The following is a 19,849-nucleotide window of genomic DNA, read 5'->3' on the forward strand; positions in this document are numbered from 1 at the left end:
CTAGAATCTTAAAACAAAAACAATGGAGGTGCAGAGAGTTGAACCTTGTGCCTCTTGCATGCGAAGCAAGCGCTCTACCATATGAGCTCCACCCCCTTTATAAAATAAAGGTCCCGAACGTTCATGATGAGGTAAGAACCATTTTAGACTCTTCTTAAGAAGTACTTTTAGAATTTGTTTGGATTTTTGTATAAATCTTAAACCAAGTATTATTTCAAGAATTGTGAAAGAAAAACACCGAGAACTGTGAGTTAAGGTTCCAAACCGATCAAATTTCTCAGGATTTAAGTAATCTTAAAATAACGTACTAAATGAACTCCGCTGCATATGAATTTTTAATACTAAGCATAATACGACATGTTAAGAGTTTATATGAAATTTGGTAGGTGATTGGATAAGGTTAATTAGCTAAACCAAGTAACAGTGTAAAATGATCATAATGCACATAAGTAAATTTACCTATGGTTCATGATCTAGATAACCTCCAAGTTCTATGAAACTTTACATTAAGCCAAGAAGAGAGTTTAGACTACGTCGTTTGGAACACATGAAACCATTGCATAGGTTTAGACTGTGTCATTATGTGTGAAGCTTTGGACGTAGGTTAACATTGTGTCGCTTGGAACGTATGAAGCCTTGGACTCAAGGTGTCAGGTTCATGACTAGTACCATAAATACTAGGAGGAGTTTCTCCAGTTATAAGAACCCAGAACAATAGTACCAAGACCCTTAGATCAGAACTAAGGTTGAGACCTCATAATCCAAGAATCAGAACTCACAAGTCAAGACCCTTAGACCAGAACTAAGGTTGAGACCTCATAATCCAAGAATCAGAACTCACAAGTCAAGAACAAAACTAAAAAGTGCACGTATTTAAAACAAGAACAAGAAAAGAAAAGAAAAGCAATTCAGTGATAGGCTATAATCAATTTCAAAACAAACAACAAGGGAGGAGCAGTGCCTCTAGCATAGCGTTCTACCATATGAGCTACACCCCTTTATAAAATGAGGGTACCAAACGTCCATGATGAGGTAAGTAGCCATTTTGGACTCTTCTTAAGAAGTACTTGTAGAAATTTCTTCGATCTTTGTATAAACCTTAAACCAAGTATGAATTAAAGGAATGTGAAAGAAAAACACCAAGAACCATGAGTTAAGGCTCCAAATTGATTAAATTTCTTAGGATTTAAGTAACGTTAAAATAACCCACTAAATGAACTCCGCTGCCTATGAATTTTTAATACTGAACATAATATGACATGTTGAGAGTTTATATGAAATTTGGTAGTCATTGGATAAGGTTAATTAGCTAAACCAAGTAACGGTGTAAAATGAACATAATGCACCTTAGGAAATTTACCATTGGTTCATGATCTAGACGACTGCCTAATGCTATGAAACTTTGTATTAAACCTAAATACGAGTTTAGACTACGTCGCTTGTAACACATGAAGTCATGGCATAGGTTCAGACTGTGTCGTTTGAAATGTATGAAGCCTTGGACGTAGGTTCAGACTGTGTCGCTTGAAACATATGAAGCCTTGGATACAGAATGTCAGGTTCATGACTAGTACTATAAATACTAGGAGATGTGTCTTGTTGAACAATACAACTATCAAAGACTAGAACAAGGATTACGATCCATGTTCTTAAGAAAAGAACCTAGAACAATAGTACCAAAACCCTTAGATCGAAACTAAGGTTGAGACTTCATAATTTAAGGATCTAGATCATAATAAGAACTCAAAGTTAAAGATCAAAACTAAAGAGTCCAAATAATTACAACAAGAAAAAGAAAAGAAATAGGGTTATAGGCTAGAATCTTTATACTCATTTCACTCGTTTCATGTTTTAATTATATATGTATGTAAAAAATAAATATATTGTAAATTATAAAAGTATAAAATTTACCCATCTTATCCTTACAATATTTGAAAATAGAGTTGCACGAAATTGAACCACCATGTGCTTCTCCATGCAAATAGAGCACTCACATCTACCATATTAGCTACATCCCCTTTATAGAATAAAGATTTTGAACTGAACGTCCATGACAAGGTAAGTAGCGTTTAGAGTCATCCATATGAGATATGCACTCACCTCTACCATATTAGCTACATCTCCTTTATAGAATACAGATCTTGAACGTCCATGACGAGGTAAGTAGCGTTTTTAGAGTCATCCATATGAGATATACCCTCTTTATAGAACCGTGAGTTATCAAAATAAACACAACAATGGAGGTGCAGGGAATTGAACCCTGTGCCTCTTGCATGCGAAGCAAGTGCTCTACCATATGAACTACACCCCCTCTATAGAATAAAGATCTCGAATATCCATAACTAGGTAAGTAGCCATTTTGGACTCTTCATAATCAATTCCCGTGAACCTTAAACCAAGTATGAATTAAAGGAAAGAAAAACACCAAGACACCAAGAACCGTGAGTTATCAAAACAAACACAATAATGGAGGTGCAGGGAATTGAACCCTGTGCCTCTTGCATGCAAAGCAAGCGCTCTACCATATGAGCTACACCCCCTTTATAGAATAAATGTCTCGAACGTCCATGACGAGGTAAGTAGCCATTTTGGACTCTTCATAATCAATGCTTGTAAACCAAGTATGAATTAAAGGAAAGAAAAACACCAAGAACCATGAGTTATCAAAACAAACACAACAATGGAGGTGCAGGGAATTGAACCCTATGTCTCTTACATGCAAAGCGAGCACTCTACCATATGAGCTACGATCCCCTTAGATAATAAAGGTCCTGAACTTCCATAACGAGGTAAGTAGCCATTTTGGACTCTTATTAAGAAATACTTGTAGAAATTGCTTGGATCTTTGTATTAACCTTAAAACAAGTATGAATTAAACGAATATGAAAGGAAAATACCAAGAACCGTGAGTGAAAACTCCAAATCGATCAAATTTCTCGAGATTTAAGTAACGTTAAAATATCCCACTAAATGAACTCCGCTACCTATGAATTTTGAATACTGAGCAGAATATGACATGTTAAGATTATATATGAAATTTGGTTGTCATTGGATATGGTTAATTAGTTAAACCAAGTAACGGTGTAAAATGACCATAATGCTCCTTAGGAAATTTACCTTCGATTCATGATTTAGATAACCTCCGAATGCTATGAAATTTTGTATGAAACCTAGATGCGGGGTCAGACTACGTCGCTTGGAACGCATGAAGCCTTGGACGTAGCTTCAAACTGTGTTGTTTGGAGCGTATGATGCAGACTGTGTCATTTGGAACTTATGAAGCGTTGGACACAAGTTGTCAAGTTCATGACTAGTACCATAAATCCTAGGGGGAGTATCTTGGGGAACGAAACAAAAACAAAACAACCTAGAAAGTGACCAATAACAAGACAACGATAAAAAAATAGAACAAGGATCAAGATCCAAGTTTTGAAGACAAGGACCCAGAACAATAGTATTAAGACCCTTAGATCAGAACGAAGGTTGAGTTCTCAAAATCCAGGGGCCAAAGTTCGTCTAAGTACTTGCAAACCAAGAACAAAAGTATTTAGACCCATAGATCAAAAGTAAGGTTGACATCCAAGGACCAAAGTCCGCGTAAGTACTTACAACATTTACAAGGAAAGAAGGAGTGTGACAGGCTACTTCTGAGTATACATTCAGAACAATAATACTAAGACCCTTAGATTAGAACTAAGGTTGAGATCTCAGAATCCAAGAATTAAAGTCTGCCTAAATACTTACAACCAGAACAAGAAAAGAAAGAGTGTGGTAGGCTACTTACTAAATAGATAATCATACTTGTGGTACCTCTTGCATGCAAAGTGATAGCTGTAGCATGTGAGACTCGAATAAAGACTAAAACAAGGAAAGTGAAAATAATTAAAAAAAATTAAAAATATAAAATCGGCTAAAACTTAAATAAGAAAAACAAAAATAAACACCAAAATTAAATAAAAAATTAAGTACAATTATAAGACGATGTTGTTCAAAATATTACAAACCGGGAAACCATTATAAAACAAAAATATAAAAGCCTCAAAAATGTAAAAATGGGCTAGCAATCTAGAACAACCCCCACTGTGACCACACAACTCTTGAATGCTCCTTCACCTTGAGCAGCAGCCTATAAACACCTAAAAAAGAAAAGAGAAAGTGGTGAATATAATAATACAACCTACTCGTAGGCTCTCAATGCATCCTTAACTTAGTAAGTATCACGGACTTTACTCTCTGTTCTAGGAAGTTTGGGCTTAGGTTTCAACGTCTCTAAGCAACTGGATACCCCGACTTTCGAGTAGGTCTCTTAAATGAAGAATACACATAGGGGTCTGTGCGAGTTTTCCATTTTTTCTTTTCTTCGACTTAAGTGGCTTGTCTTGTTTATGTAGTGAATGATCAGTGTTCTAGGACTAGGTTGAGGCGAGAACTCATAAGTTGCAAAACGGTATGGTTGAATTTGAATCTAAACAACAATTTGAGCATCATCCATGGGGTTACCTGACAACTCTCCCATAGGACCATAAAGTCTCCAAAGTTTGGGGGAAACGATCCCCTGTGTGTCGGTTAGCTATTAAGTCAACCTACGCTCAGGGAAGGGTTTATAGCACAAGGAGACCCTTGGTCATTTACACTAGGTTGGGGCACATGTCGCATGAACCTAACAAGCAACACCTAGATCCAAGGTATGGAAACCGAAGTAGAGTTTCGACGATACAATACCGAAGTGGAAAGGGTAGTGAACAGACATGTGACACTGTTCACACTGCTATAGCTTAATGAGCTACCTTAATCATTCTTGGTTGTCGTGGAGGTCTACGAGGTTCTTAGGGACTTCTAGGTAGTTTAAATCTCATCTCTTGTTTCTAGGATGTGGAGGCCTACGAGGTTCTTAGGGACCTCTGATCGCCACTAATGATACTAGGGTGCAGGGTCTAATGGAACACATTTTGAATTTGGTCAACGTTTAAGTCGCACTAGCTATAGCGCCCTAATCTTAACTGAGTTCTCTCATGCATGCTTTTCTAGGTAGTTACACCTTTCGATCACCTAATTGCATAATCCATAATTTGAACTACACCTTGGTCATATCTAGGAGCTGAGAAGGCCTATTGGGTTCCTAAGGCGGTTAGGTAGCTTAACACGGTCTTCTAGCTCTAGGTTGTTCTCTTTTGACTCCTTGAATATTTCTTAGTCTTGAAGCACTAGGGTCTATATCCTCTGACTGTCGCTCACGATCATAAAGTGCTCAGTCTATTAGAGACAGCCTGACCTAGGTCATCATCTAGCCAACCTAACTCTAACGCCCTAGTTTTGTGCAGATAAACATGTTCTACCGAGAGAACACATAGTCAAACACCTGAAGCTAACACATACTTTATCATGCAAACATACAAGCAAATAAGCTCAACGGTGAGATAATATCCATTAATCCCTTGTAGATAAGATCGCAATAGCCTATCTTTCTCTCTAACACAATGAAAAGCATGTAAAGCAACATTCATAACAAATCTCATCATAGGGGCATTTTGATAATTTCTTACATCATGTTGGTCTTTAGATATTTGTTTGTAAATATAACCCAAACTCGTTCTCATTTGTAATAAACTTGAACATCACTAAGTTGTAATCGGATTGTGTTTTGATTTAACTGTGGTATAGTTTGCTTACCTTTGATTTATATTTTATTTTATTTTACTTTTATTTTATGTACTTTAGTCTCTGTCTTTATAGTCAATCTAATTTTCGAAACCTTAAAAATGAAGTCCACATTAGGAAATAGATTTAGCATGTTAGACTCTCATGCAAGGTTATGAAACCAATATGTTGTCTAGTTTTCAATAACAAACATGATATTAACGAAATCGTAAGACACATAACAAAAACGGTAAAATAGAAGAGAAAGAGAGAACTATTGTCGTGTGTTGATTTTCAGTCATGTGCGAACTCCTAAATCACGAGCTTGAAAATTCTTTCATGGTATCGAAAGGTTTTCTAGTTTTTAAAAAAGATTTATAAATCATAAAAACGAATTTTCACGTGAAATTGGTCTCCCTCAATTCGACTATAAAAAGAAGAATATATAGGAAAATATGTGCATTGTCAAGGTGCTATCCAAACATGGGTGAATACTATAGAAAATTTTGGGTAGCATCAAGACGTTGACGTTATGGACAAAAACGTAAGACACATGCTTTTTTGCATTGAAGAGTGTCGTGGCCCCTTAAGGGGCATTGAGCTTAACACTAACTTAGCATTGAGATATTGTAACACACAAGTCTTGACACGAGTAAATTTCTCGTTTAAAATTTTAAATTAAAGAATTTTTTTAAAATCTTAGAAGCCAAATTTTCAAATGTGGTAGAAGAGAAAAATGCTTTGTAACTAAAAATGGTATAAAATAAAATGGTAGAAAAATGAAAGAAAATTCAAAGTCAACCCTCAAGGGTTGAGGGTTATTTTGGTCATTTTAGTGCCGCTTTGTTAATTAGGTACATGAAAGTAACATAAACAAGAATGAATGAAGAAGGTAAAAGAAACAAGAGATAGAAAAAAGAAGAAAGAGGAAAAAAAATGGTTTAAAGTAGATAAGTGTCACCTGATCCTAGCCATTTGAGTTATTTTCGGTCAAAAATCATTAGGAGTAATAAATGAATACAATATATTTTACTATCATAAAATGACAAATATGATATTTATAGTAAGCGGTAATGGGAGTCAAGTATCATACAGGATATTTGCTTATAATAAACGGTCAAATATGATATGTGATAAATCATAATTCAAGGCTAAATATCCTTAACACCACCCTACAAACTGAGCATTGGACTTGAACGAACGTAAAACTTGTTTCTGAAAAAGTTCAAAAAGAAGTCTAGAAACACTATTTGTGAAGATATCAGCAACTTGGAGATGGGAAGGTACATGCTGTCTACTTTTCAGAAGAGAGTGGAAGAGACAACAGAGCTAATGGATTGCAGTTTCATGTATGTTGAGGTCTGAGTTAATCATAGAGTGACCAGAAACACTACTGTCGACTCTAGAGCCACCCACAACTCCATGACGAAGACCAAAGCAAAATGATTGAATATCCTTTGGCATCGAGATGCAGGAAAGATGAAGATCATCAATTTGACAGCTTTACTCGTCTTAGGAGTTGCGAAAAGAACTCCCATTAAGCTGGGGACTTGGGATTGGACGAACTGACTTTGTGATAGTCAAGATGGACTAATTTGACATCGTGTTAAGGACGAACTTCCTACTAGAACAAAAAGTTATTCCCATGCCCCTAGCAAAAAACTTGGTAATAACAGGATCGAACCCGATAATTATCTAGAAAAACACCCATTAGCCTAGAGGGATGAAAATGGTGTTAGCAGTACAGTTGAGAAAGGACCTAAGTCATGATGAGCATACACTTGCTACCATTACCGTATTTGGAGAGGAAAGCTTGAGTGAACGGGGTTGTAGTACATGATAATGAAAATGAAAAAATGTTGTGACCTCATGCACTATTGTGTGTTCATGCATCGGGGGATATCCCTTCTCCTTTTACGATAGTATGGACGCATATAGTACGAGGCAGGAAAACGATTATTATGTTTACCATAATGCTACCATAACGGCCACTACTCCTAATGGGTGTCTAGTATCAACAACCACTAGAGAATGCTCGCCCGATCAAAAAAAGGCCTAGGAGGTATGCGAATATACTGGTGGGTCCACATTCGCACATATAAACCATGGGTTGGAAAATTAAGTACACATCCAATTCCCCGCTTAGGATAGTCGCCGAAGAAAAATAGACTGATATGATAGGTCCCATTCATGATTCTATGTGTTTGCATTTAACCTCAACAAATGGGTCACTTACTAAATATTTTTTAAAATACTCAAGCCACCTGCTTGTTTCAGGTAAAGGCCAGGCATCCCTATACTACTGACCACGACATCGCAACTCGAGATCATTTTACATGCATAAAGTAGTCGCATTTATTTTCTTTGACTTAAAAACGTCTTATTCTAGCCTTTAGTTTATTATTGTGTTGTTTTAAAGATATTTTCAAACACGTAAGTCCATGACATTATTTTAATTACGTTATTTCTGCATAAAAATGATTACATTATGAAATTGATAGCAACCTACTTGGTGGAGTGAATGGGCAGTAAAAAGAAAAAAAAAACATAGAGCCATAGAGGTGCAAGAACTTGAATCCTGTGCCCCTGGCACGTAAAGCAAACACCTAACCATATGAGCTAAGTGTTTGCCAATTCTGCCCCTATGCCTGGGCTACACTCTATCAAGTGAGGGTGTCCTCATATAAAAAGTGAGTATAAACCCTATGCCTCGGGGGTGCCAAAAGTACCTTGATGCCTCTCACATACAAAAGTACCTTGATGCCTCTCACATACAAAAGAGCTTTACCAAATAAGCTATACTTAAATTCGATAGGTACGAACTTTTTATTATTAAATTCAATGATTTTATTAAAGATTTTAGGGTTGAATTTCAGGATGTGGTAGGAGAGAAAAATGTTAAAAATATACACCGGGACCAAAGAAAATATAAAATAAAATGATAAAAAAAATCAAAGTCAACCCGATAGGAATTAGACATTTTTGCACTTTCTCCTATTTAGAAATTTGTAAGACTCTAGATTTCTACTTAGCTAGAGTCATTACCATCATCATAGCATAATCATTTCTATGCATAAATTAGTATTTAAACTTCTTCATAAAACATAAACTCCATCTTAAAACACGGTCATGGACTTCCGTATTCGAAAACATGTTTAAAACGACACAATGAAAGACTAGATAAAATAAATAAATATTTAAATTAAAAATCTCATATTCTACCCTAAGTCTAAGAAAATAAATTCATCTACCCTATGCATGTGTCATAGCCTTGAATTGTGATGTCGTCATCAATCATACAATGATGTCTTACCTTTATGTGAAATATAAGTAGCATGTGGCTTGAGTATTTTAAGAAATACTCGGTAAGTGACCTCACTATTGAGGTTAAATGCAAACACATACAATTTCATGAATGGGACCAATCATAAGAGTCTATTTTCCTACGGCGGCTATCCTAACGAACAATTTAGATGTGTACTTAATTTTTTTACACATGGTTTACACATGTGAGTATGGGCCCACCAATCGATTTGCAATACCTCCTAATCCTCTTTCTAGTCGAGCGAGCATTCTGTGGTAGCTGCTGATGCCAGATGTCACAACCTTATTATGAAGTGAGTAGGTTGTGATCCTCACGCCATGACAAGCAAAGGGGCGTCCTTTAAGAGACGCCCATCCGGCCATATGCGGGCCAACGTAGAAGAATGCCATGATGCGATCGAGGAGGACGATGCATCATCCAACACACCACCACGCAAAGTGGGCATTGAAGACATGTTGAGACACAAGCATAACAGAGACATCAGTATAGACATGAAGGATAAGATAGGCTTGTTGAAGGGCCGGGTAGGGCCCCGGGCCTTAACCTCAAAAGTCGAGGTTTCAGAAGGAATTTGGTCATGCGGTTCGGGAGTTAAGTCCGTCCATATGAAATATGAATGCTCGCCAAGTTTGGTGTCAATCGGACATTGGACGGACAATGCACGACACCGTATGACACCTCACGAAAATCATGTCTACTCCTGGTAGAATGAAAATGGCTCAAAATGTACTATAGGGGTACCATGGTGTTAGCTCTCCACCACCCCTGGGCCCTGTGGCCTAAGTGAGCTACCCTGTGGCACATACGTGTGTCACAGTGTGGGCGAGCGTGCTGAGACGAGTGTCTCGGGGCGACTTCCTTTGAAATGGGTTTTTGAAGGACAGTACCGGACGGCACGGGTGTGCCGGTATTGCGCCCTAGCCCGCATGTTAAAGGTTGCTACATACACCCGCTATCCGGTACAGTATCTGTAAATGACTCGGCATGGGCACGGGAGGGTCTATGCCTCGATAGAACCCAGATGGATGGATGTTCGGGAAGCCCCGATGAGATGAACGACACGCGGGCCCATTCTCGATGGCATGACCGAACGAGTTATGATGAGCGACGACATCTCGAGACTCGGGATGGCGTCAAGACATATGGACCCTGTCGATGGGGATCGAGATGGCAAGATGAGATGCGACGTTGTATTGAGAGACCTTGGTCCGAGCAGAGGCAAGGTCGAGCAGAATGAGTTGGCCTAGCGTAGAGGCAAGTCGGATGTGTCGCAGATGATTGAACATACACGCACAGGCGGCGTGTGTGGTTGAACAAGCTTGGATTCTGCACAAGCGATGTTCGATTGGCGAAGACAAACCTCGCCTAAGGTCCGATGAAGCCACAAAGCCGGGGCGAAAAATATAATAGGGCTTAATTCCCCTTAAGACTGGTCGTGAGCGTGTATAGATCACGACACCGCATGGTCAAGAATGCAGGACCGTGACACCAGACACTCGTTAGGAATAGTGACCCAGTATTATGATAAACATAATGAGCGTTCCCCTGCCTAGTAGCATACACGTCCATAATATATTGAAGAAGAAGGGGTATCCCCCGATGCATAAGCGCACAATAATGCATGAGGTCCCAACATTTTTTCGTTTTCATGGCCATTTAATGCAACCCAACTAGCATCTTCCTTCATATTATATCATTTTGTCATATCATTTTTCATATCGTTTATCATATAATTATCATATCTTTCATGCATATGTCGAAGTTGTATTTCATGCTAGCTCGTCGTTTTGCATGTCAATCATATCATAAAATTTAGCATGTTAAGATTATATATGAAATTTGGTGGTTATTGGATTAAGTTAATTAGCTAAACCAAGCAACGATGTAAAATGACTACAATGCCCCTAAGGAAATTTACCATAAAGAAATTTATCGTAAGGTTCAAAACTATATTTTATTTTTCATGAAAAATTTATCAAGAACAGAACTAAAGAGGGTAAGTACATACAACAAGAACAAGAAAAGAGAGAGTGTGGCTAAGTACTTACCCTTTTGTTTTAAAAAGTAATAATTCCTTATGTATGTATAAAATAAATTGAACCCTGTGCCTCTCGCATGCGAAGCGAGCGCTCTACCATATGAGCTACACCCCCTTTATAGAATAAAGGTCCCGAACGTCCATGACGAGGTAAGTAGCCATTTTGGGCTCTTCATAATAAATACTTGTAGAAATTGCATGTATCTTTGTATAAACCTTAAACAAAGTATGAATTAAACAAATATGAAAGAAAAACACCATGAATGGTGAGTTAAAGCTCCAAAATGATAAAATTGCTTATGATTTAAGTAACGTTACTCCACTAAATGAATTTCGCTGCCTATTTATTTTTAATACTTAGCATAATATGATATGTTAAGAGTTTATATGAAATTTTGTGGTCATTGGATAAGGTTAATTAGCTAAACCAAGTAACGGTGTAAAATGACCATAATGCGCCAAAGGAAATTTACCTTTGGTTCATTATCTAAATGACCCTCAAATGCTATGAAACTTTGTATTAAACCTATGGAATTGAACCCTGTGTCTCTTGCATGCGAAGCGGTCACTCTACCATATGAGCGACACCCCCTTTATTAGAATAAAGGTTTCGAACGTCTATGACGAAGTAAGTAGTCAATTTGGACTCTTCTTAAGAAGTACTTGTAGAAATTGCTTGGATCTTTGTATAAAGTTTAAACCAAGATGAATTAAAGGTATGTGAAAGAAAAACATCAAGAACAATGAGTTAAGTCTCTGAACCGATCAAATTGTTCGAGATTTAAGTAACGTTAAAATAAATCACTAAATGAACTCTGCTGCCGATGAATTTTTAATACGGAGCATAATATGACATGTTAGAAGTTTATATGAAATTTGGTGGTCATTGGATAAGGTTAATTCGCTAAACCAGTTAACTGTGTAAAATGACCATAGTGCACATAAGGAAATTTACCAATGGTTCATGATCTAGATGACCTCCTAATTCTATGAAACTTTGTATTAAACCTAGATGTGAGTTTAGACTATGTCGTTTGGAACGCATGAAACCATTGCATAGGTTCAGACTGTGTCACTTGAAATGTATGAAGCCTTGGACGTAGGTTAATATTGTGTCGCTAGGAACGTATGAAGCCTTGGACTCAGGATGTCACATTCATGACTAGTACCATAAATAATAGGGGGAGTGTCTTGGAGAATAAGACAACAATCAACGACTAGAAAGAGGATCAAGATTCAAGTACTGAAGATAAGAACCCAAAATAACGGTACCAAGACCCTTAGACCAGAACTAAGGTGGAGACCTCATACTCCAAGGATCAAAGTCTTAAACATAGATGATGATAAGAACATACAAGTCAAGAACAGAACTAAAGAGTCCAAGTACTTATAACCCCTATGCCCTATGGCCTAACTAAGCTACCCTGTGGCACATACGTGTGTCACAGTGTGGTGAGCGTGCCGAGACGAGTGTCTCGGACGGCTTCCTTTGAAATGGATTTTTCAAGGACAGTACCGGGCGGCACGGGTGTGCAGGTATTGCACTCCAGTCCGCGTGTTGGAGGATGCTACATACACCCGCTATCCGGCACGATATCCATAAATGACATGACATGGACACGGGAAGGCCAATGCCTCGATAGAACCCAGATAGATGGATGTTCGGCAAGTCTCGATGAGATGAGCGACACGCAGGCCCGTTCTCGATAGCATTACCAAGTGAGTTTTGATGGCTGACAACACCCTGAGACTCGGGATGGTATCAAGACATATTGGCCATGTCGATGGAGATCGAGATGACAAGATGAGACGCGATGGTGCATTGAGAGTCCTTGCCCCGAGTAGAGGCAAGGTCGAGGCGAATGACTTGGCCTAGTGTAGAGGTAAGTTAGTTGTGTCGCATATGATTGAACATGCACACGCAAGCGGCGTGTGTAGTCGAACAAGCTTGGATTCTGTAGAACCAATGTTCGATTGGCGAAGAAAGACCTCGCCCAAGGTCTGACGAAACCACAAAGTCGGGACGAAAAATATATATGGAGCTTAATTCCCCTTAAGACTGGTCGTGAGCGTGTCTAGATCATGACGTCACATGGTCAAGGATGTAAGACCGTGACCGTAAGAACAAGAAAAGAAAATAAATTGTGTAATAGACTAGAATCTTTGTACTCATTCAATTTTTTAATTACTTATGTATGGATAAAAACAAACCCATCTTATGTGATCCTTACCATTTCAAGGATTAGAACCTAAGATTTGAAAACAACGCAATGGATCAAGGATTTAAATCTAAGATTTTAAAACCCTGTGCCTCTCGTATGCAAAGCGAGCACTCTACCATATGAGCTATACCCCTTTTATAAAATAAAGGTACCAAACGTCCTTGATTAGGAAAGTAGTCATTTTGGACTCTTCTCAAGAAGTACCTGTAGAAATTGCTTTGATCTTTGTATAAACCTTAAACCAAGTATGAATTAAAGGAATATGAAAGAAAAACACCTAGAACCGTGAGTTAAGGCTTCGAACCTACTAAATTGCTCGTGATTTAAGTAACATTAAAATAACCCACTAAATGAACTCCGCTGCCTATGACTTTTTAATACAGAGCATAATATGATATGTTAAAAGTTTATATAAAATTTGGTGGTCATTGGATAAGGTTAATTAGCTAAACCAAGCGTGTAAAATGAACATAATGCACCTAAGGAAATTTACCATTGGTTCATGATCTTGATGACTGCCAAATGCTAAGAAACCTTGCATTAAACCTAGATACGAATTTAGACTACGTTGCTTAGAACGCATTAAGCTATGGCATAGGTTTAGACTGTGTCAATTGAAATGTATGAAGCCTTGGACGTAGTTTCAGACGGTGTTGTTTGGAACGTATGAAGCCTTGAATACAGGATGTCGAGTTCATGACTAGTACCATAAATACTAGGGGGAATGTCTTGGAGAAGAAGACAACAATCAAGGACTAGAAAAAGGATCAAGATTCAAGTTCGGAAGATAAGAACCCAAAGTAATAGTACCAAGACCCTTAGACTATAACTAAGATTGAGACCTCATAATCCAAGGATCAAAGTGGTGCAGGGAATGGAACCCCGTGCCTCTCGACCTAGCTGGGCTTAGACAGGCTAGGGTGGGTGGTTGCCTGGGCTAGAATCTTAAAACAAATTATAATAGAGGTGCAGGGAATTGAACCCCGTGCCTCTCGCATGCGAAGCGAGCGCTTTACCATATGAGCTACACCCCCTTTATAAAATTAAGGTCCCGAACATTCATGATGAGGAAAGAAACCATTTTGGACTCTTTTTAAGAATTACTTTTAGAATTTGCTTGGATTTTTGTATAAACCTTAAACCAAATATGAATTAAAGGAATGTGAAAGAAAAACACCCAGAGCCGTGAGTTAAGGCTTCGAACCAATTAAATTGATTGTGATTTAAGTAACATTAATATAATCCACTAAATAAACTCCACTGCATATGAATTTTTAATACTCAGCATAATATGACATGTTAAGAGTTTATATGAAATTTGGTAGTATTGGATAAGGTTAATTAGCTAAACCAAGTAACGGTGTAAAATGACCATAATGCACATAAGGAAATTTAACTTTGGTTCATGATCTAGATGACCTCCAAATGCTATGAAACTTTGTATTAAACGTAGATACGAGTTTAGACTATGTCGCTTGTAACGCATGAAGTCATGGCATAGGTTCAGACTATGTCGGTTGAAATGTATGAAGCCTTGGGCGTAAGTTCAAACTGTCGCTTGAAACGTATGAAGCTTAGACACAGAATGTCAGGTTCATGATTAGTACCATAAATACTAGGTGGATTGTCTTAGAGAACAATACAACGATCAAGGACTAGAATAAGGATTAAGATCCAAGTTCTTAAGAAAAGAACCCAGAACAATAGTACCAAGACCCTTAGATCGAAACTAAGGTTGAGACCTCATCATTTAAGGATCAAAGTCCTAAAGATAGATCATGACAAGAATTCACAAATTAAAGATCAAAACTAAATAGTCTAAGTAATTACCACAAGAACAAGAAAAGAAATGGTGTTGTTGGCTATAATTTTTATACTCATTCACTCATTTCATCTTTTAATTATATATGTATGTATAAAATAAATGTATTCTAAATTATAAAATTATAAATGTATAAAATTTACCCATCTTATCGAGTCGTCTTATCCTTACAATAATAAGTATTTGAACCTAAGTTTTCAAAACAAACAAAATGGAGTTGCACGAAATTGAACCATGTGCTTCTCCATGCAAATAGAGAGTTCTACTATATGAGCTACACCCCCTTATAAAACAAATGTCCTAAACGTTCATGACGAGGTAAGTAGCCATCTTGCCCTCTTCTTAAGAAATATTTATAGAAATTGCTTGGATCTTTGTATAAACCTTAAACCAAGTATGAATTAAAGGAATAAAAATACTAAGAACCATGAGTGAAAGCTCTAAACCGATCAAATTCTTGGAGATTTGCTGGTAATGCATACGTAAGAAGCCTTGGACACAGAATGTTAGGTTCGTTAATAACACCGTAAATATTTGAGGGAGTGTTTGGGAGAACAAGACAACGATCAAGGACTAGAACAAGGATCAATATCCAAGTTCTAAAGATAGGGACCCAGAACAAGGATCAATATTCAAGCATCTTTTTTTCCTATAGTATAGAGTCATCCAGTCACCGAATCCTTACAATTTCAAGGATTTGAACCTAAGATTGAAACTTGTGCCTCTCGCATGCGAAGCGAGCGCTCTACCATATGAGCTACACCCCCTATATAGAATAAAGATCTCGAACGTCCATGACGAGGTAAGTAGCCATTTTAGACTCTTCATGCTCTACCATATGAGATACACCCCATTTATAGAATAAAGATCTTGAACGTAAGTAGCCATTTTGGACTCACGAGGTAAGTAACCCTGTTGGACTCTTCATAATCAATGCTTATAATCAAAGCTTACCAAGTATGAATTAAAGGAAAGAAAAACCCTAAGAACTGAGAGTTACCAAAACAAACACAACAATGGAGGTGCAGGGGATTGAACCCTGTGCCTCTCGCATGCGAAGCGAGCACCAAAACAAACACAACAATGGAGGTGCAGGGGATTGAACCCTGTGCCTCTCGCATGCGAAGCGAGCGCTCTACCATATGAGCTACACCCCCTTTATAGAATAAAAGTCTCAAACGTTCATGACAAGGTAAGTAGTCATTTTTTACTCTTCATAATCAATGNACCAAAACAAACACAACAATGGAGGTGCAGGGGATTGAACCCTGTGCCTCTCGCATGCGAAGCGAGCGCTCTACCATATGAGCTACACCCCCTTTATAGAATAAAAGTCTCGAACGTCCATGACGAGGTAAGTAGCCATTTTAGACTCCTCATAATCAATGCTTATAATCAAAGCTTACCAAGTATGAATTAAAGGAAAGAAAAACCCTAAGAACTGCGAGTTACCAAAACAAACACAACAATGGAGGTGCAGGGAATTGAACCCTGTGCCTCTCGCATGCGAAGCGAGCACTCTATCATATGAGCTACACCCCTTTTATAGAATAAAAGTCTCGAACGTTCATGACGAGGTAAGTAGCCATTTTAGACTCCTCATAATCAATGCTTATAATCAAAGCTTACCAAGTATGAATTAAAGGAAAGAAAAACCCTAAGAACTGCGAGTTACCAAAACAAACACAACAATGGAGGTGCAGGGAATTGAACCCTGTGCCTCTCGCATGCGAAGCGAGCACTCTACCATATGAGCTACACCCCCTTTATAGAATAAAAGTCTCAAACGTTCATGACAAGGTAAGTAGTCATTTTTTACTCTTCATAATCAATGCTTGTAGAAATTGTATGTATCTTTGTATAAACCTTAAACCAAGTATGAATTAAAGGAAAGAAAAACACCAAAAATCGTGAGTTAAACTCCGAACTTATCAAATTGCTCATGAGTTTATATGAAATTCAGTGGTTAATTAGTATTTGGTCCTTTGGTTCATGATCAAGCTTAATATTAGGGGGAGTATCTCGCTTAATATTAGGGGGAGTATCTCCACAGTATTTGGTCCTTTGGTTCATGATCTAGCATAAGATTAGAGGGAGTGTCTTGGAAATCCTTACAATTCCAAGGATTTGAACCTACGATTTCAAAACAAACACAATGGAGAAGGTGAATTGTGTGCCTCTTGCATGCAAAACGAGCACTCTACCATATGAGCTACACCACCTTTATAGTATAAAGGTCCCGAATGTCCATGATGAGATAAGTAGTCATTTTAAGAAGTACCGGTAGAAATTGCTTGGATCCTTGTATAAACCTTAAACCAAGTATGAATTAAAGGAATGTGAAAGAAAAATACCAAGAACCATGAGTTAAGGCTCCGAACCGATAAAATTTCTCATGATTTAAGTAACATTAAAATAACACACTAAATGAACTCCGCTGCCTATGAATTTTTAATATTGAGCATAATATGACATGTTAAGAGTTTATATGAGATTTGGCAGTCATTGGATAAGGTTAATTAGTTAAACCAAGTAACGGTGTAAAATGACCATAATGGGCATAAGGAAATTTACATATGGTTCATAATCAAGATGACCTCCAAATGCTATGAAACTTTTTATTAAACCTAGATTCGAGTTCTTAGTACTGAGCATTATATAACATGTTAAAAGTTTATATGAAATTTTGTAGTCATTGGATAAGGTTAATTAGCTAAACCAAGTAACGGTGTAAAATGACCATAATGCACATAAGTAAATTCAACTTTGTTTCATGATAAATGTATGAAATCTTGGACCTAGGTACGCATGAACCCATGGCATAGGTTCAAATTTTGTTACTTGAAATGTATGAAATCTTGGACGTAGGTTAACACTATCGCTTTGAACGTATGAAGCCTTGATAGGATGTCAGGTTCATGACTAGTACCATAAATACTAGGGGAGTGTGTTGGAGAACAAGACAACGATCAAGGAGTTTTGAAGATAAGAAGCAGAAAAAAAGTACCCAAACCCTTAGATCAAAACAGAATTGAACCTTGTACCTCTTGCATGCAAAGCGAGCGCTCTACCATATGAGCTACAACCCCCTTACATAATAAAGGTTCTGAACGTCCATAACGAGGTAAGTAGACATTTTGGACTCTTCTTAAGAAATACTTGTAGAAATTTCATGGATCTTTGTATAAACCTTAAATCAAGTATGAATTAAAGGAATATGAAAGGAAAATACCAAGAACCGTAAGTGAAGACTCCAAATCGATCAAATTGCTTGAGATTTAAGTAATGTTAAAATATCCCACTAAATGAACTCCGCTGCCTATGAATTTTAAATACTAAGATAATATGACATGTTAAGATTGTATATGAAATTTGGTTCTCATTGGATGTGGTTAATTAGTTAAGCCAAGTAACGGTGTAAAATGACCATAATGCTCCTTAGGAAATTTACCTTCGATTCATGATCTAGATAACCTCTGAATGCTATCAAATTTTGTATGAAACCTAGATGCGGGGTCAGACTACGTCGCTTGGAACGCATGAAGCCTTGCACGTAGTTTTAGACTGTGTTGCATGGAGCGTATGATGCAGACTGTGTCACTTGGAATGTATGAAGCGTTGGAACAAGTTGTCAAGTTCATGACTAGTACCATAAATCCTAGAGGGAGTGTCTGGAAAAATGAAACAAAAAGAGAACAACCTAGAAAGTGACCAAGAACAAGACAACGATAAAGGAATAGAACAAGGATAAAGATCCAAGTTCTGAAGACAAGAACCCAAAACAATAGTATTAAGACCCTAGATCAGAACTAAGGTTGAGATCTTAGAATCCATTGACCAAAGTCCGTCTAAGTACACTTACAAACCAAGAAAAATAGTAATTAGACCTTTGAATCATAACTAAGGTTGACATCTCAAAATTCAAGGACCAAAGTCCCGTAAGTACTTACAACAATACTGAGTACACACGAAGAACAATAGTACTAAGACCCTTAAATTAGAACTAAGGTTGAGATCTCACAATAAAAGGACCAAAGTCCACCTAAGTACTTACAACAAGAACAAGGAAAGAAAGAGTGTGGTAGGCTACTTACTGAGTAGATGATCGTACATGTGGTACCTCTTGCATGCAAAGTGAGAGCTCTAGCATGTAACACTCGAATCAAGACTAAACAGACAAAAGCGAAAATAATTAAAAAATTAAAATAAAATAAAATCCGCTAAAATTTAAATTTTTTAAAAAAAAAGTGAACACAACAATTAAATACAAAATTAAGTCCAATTATAAGATGAAGTTGTTTAAAATATTACTAATGTCCCCATTATAAAACAAAAATATAAAAGCCTAAAAAATGTAAAAACAGGCTAGCACTCTAGAACAACCCCCACTGTGACCACACAACTCTTGAATGCTCATTCACCTCGAGCAACAACCTGTAAACACCTAAAAAAGAAAAGAGAAAGGGGTGAGTATAATACTCAATAAGCGGCTCTCAACGCATCATTAACTTAGTAAGTATCACGGGCTTTACTCTTTGCTCTAGGAAGTTTGGGCCTAGGTTTCAATGCTCTCTGAGCAACTGGGTACCCCAACTTTCTAGCAGGTCTTTGAACTGAAGCATATACATAGGGGTCAGTGCGATTTTTTCGTTCTTTCTTTTCTACTACTTAAGTGGCTTGTCTTGCTTATGTAGTGCATGATCAATGTTCTAGGTTGAGGCGGGAACTCATAAGTTGCAAGACAATATGGTTGGATTTGAATCTGAACAACAATTTGAGCATCATCCATGGGGGTTACCTGACAA

General features: G+C 37.5%; 5 non-coding genes across 5 annotated transcripts; all 5 read right to left on the reverse strand.

The window, feature by feature from the left end:
- Positions 1–2,238: 2,238 nt before the first annotated feature.
- TRNAA-CGC lies at positions 2,239–2,311 on the reverse strand. Its single transcript has one exon. It is a non-coding gene; the product is annotated as a tRNA-Ala (tRNA).
- A 156-nt stretch (positions 2,312–2,467) lies between these two features.
- TRNAA-UGC lies at positions 2,468–2,540 on the reverse strand. Its single transcript has one exon. It is a non-coding gene; the product is annotated as a tRNA-Ala (tRNA).
- A 13,588-nt stretch (positions 2,541–16,128) lies between these two features.
- On the reverse strand, positions 16,129–16,201 carry TRNAA-CGC. Its single transcript has one exon. It is a non-coding gene; the product is annotated as a tRNA-Ala (tRNA).
- An 89-nt stretch (positions 16,202–16,290) lies between these two features.
- Positions 16,291–16,363, reverse strand: TRNAA-CGC. The gene has a single exon. It is a non-coding gene; the product is annotated as a tRNA-Ala (tRNA).
- Positions 16,364–16,736: 373 nt separating this feature from the next.
- On the reverse strand, positions 16,737–16,809 carry TRNAA-CGC. The gene has a single exon. It is a non-coding gene; the product is annotated as a tRNA-Ala (tRNA).
- Between the last annotated feature and the right edge of the window lie 3,040 nt (positions 16,810–19,849).

The sequence above is a fragment of the Cucurbita moschata genome, unplaced genomic scaffold (assembly GCF_002738365.1).
Source record: "Cucurbita moschata cultivar Rifu unplaced genomic scaffold, Cmos_1.0 Cmo_Scf00085, whole genome shotgun sequence".
In the NCBI taxonomy this organism is placed as follows: Eukaryota; Viridiplantae; Streptophyta; class Magnoliopsida; order Cucurbitales; family Cucurbitaceae; genus Cucurbita; species Cucurbita moschata.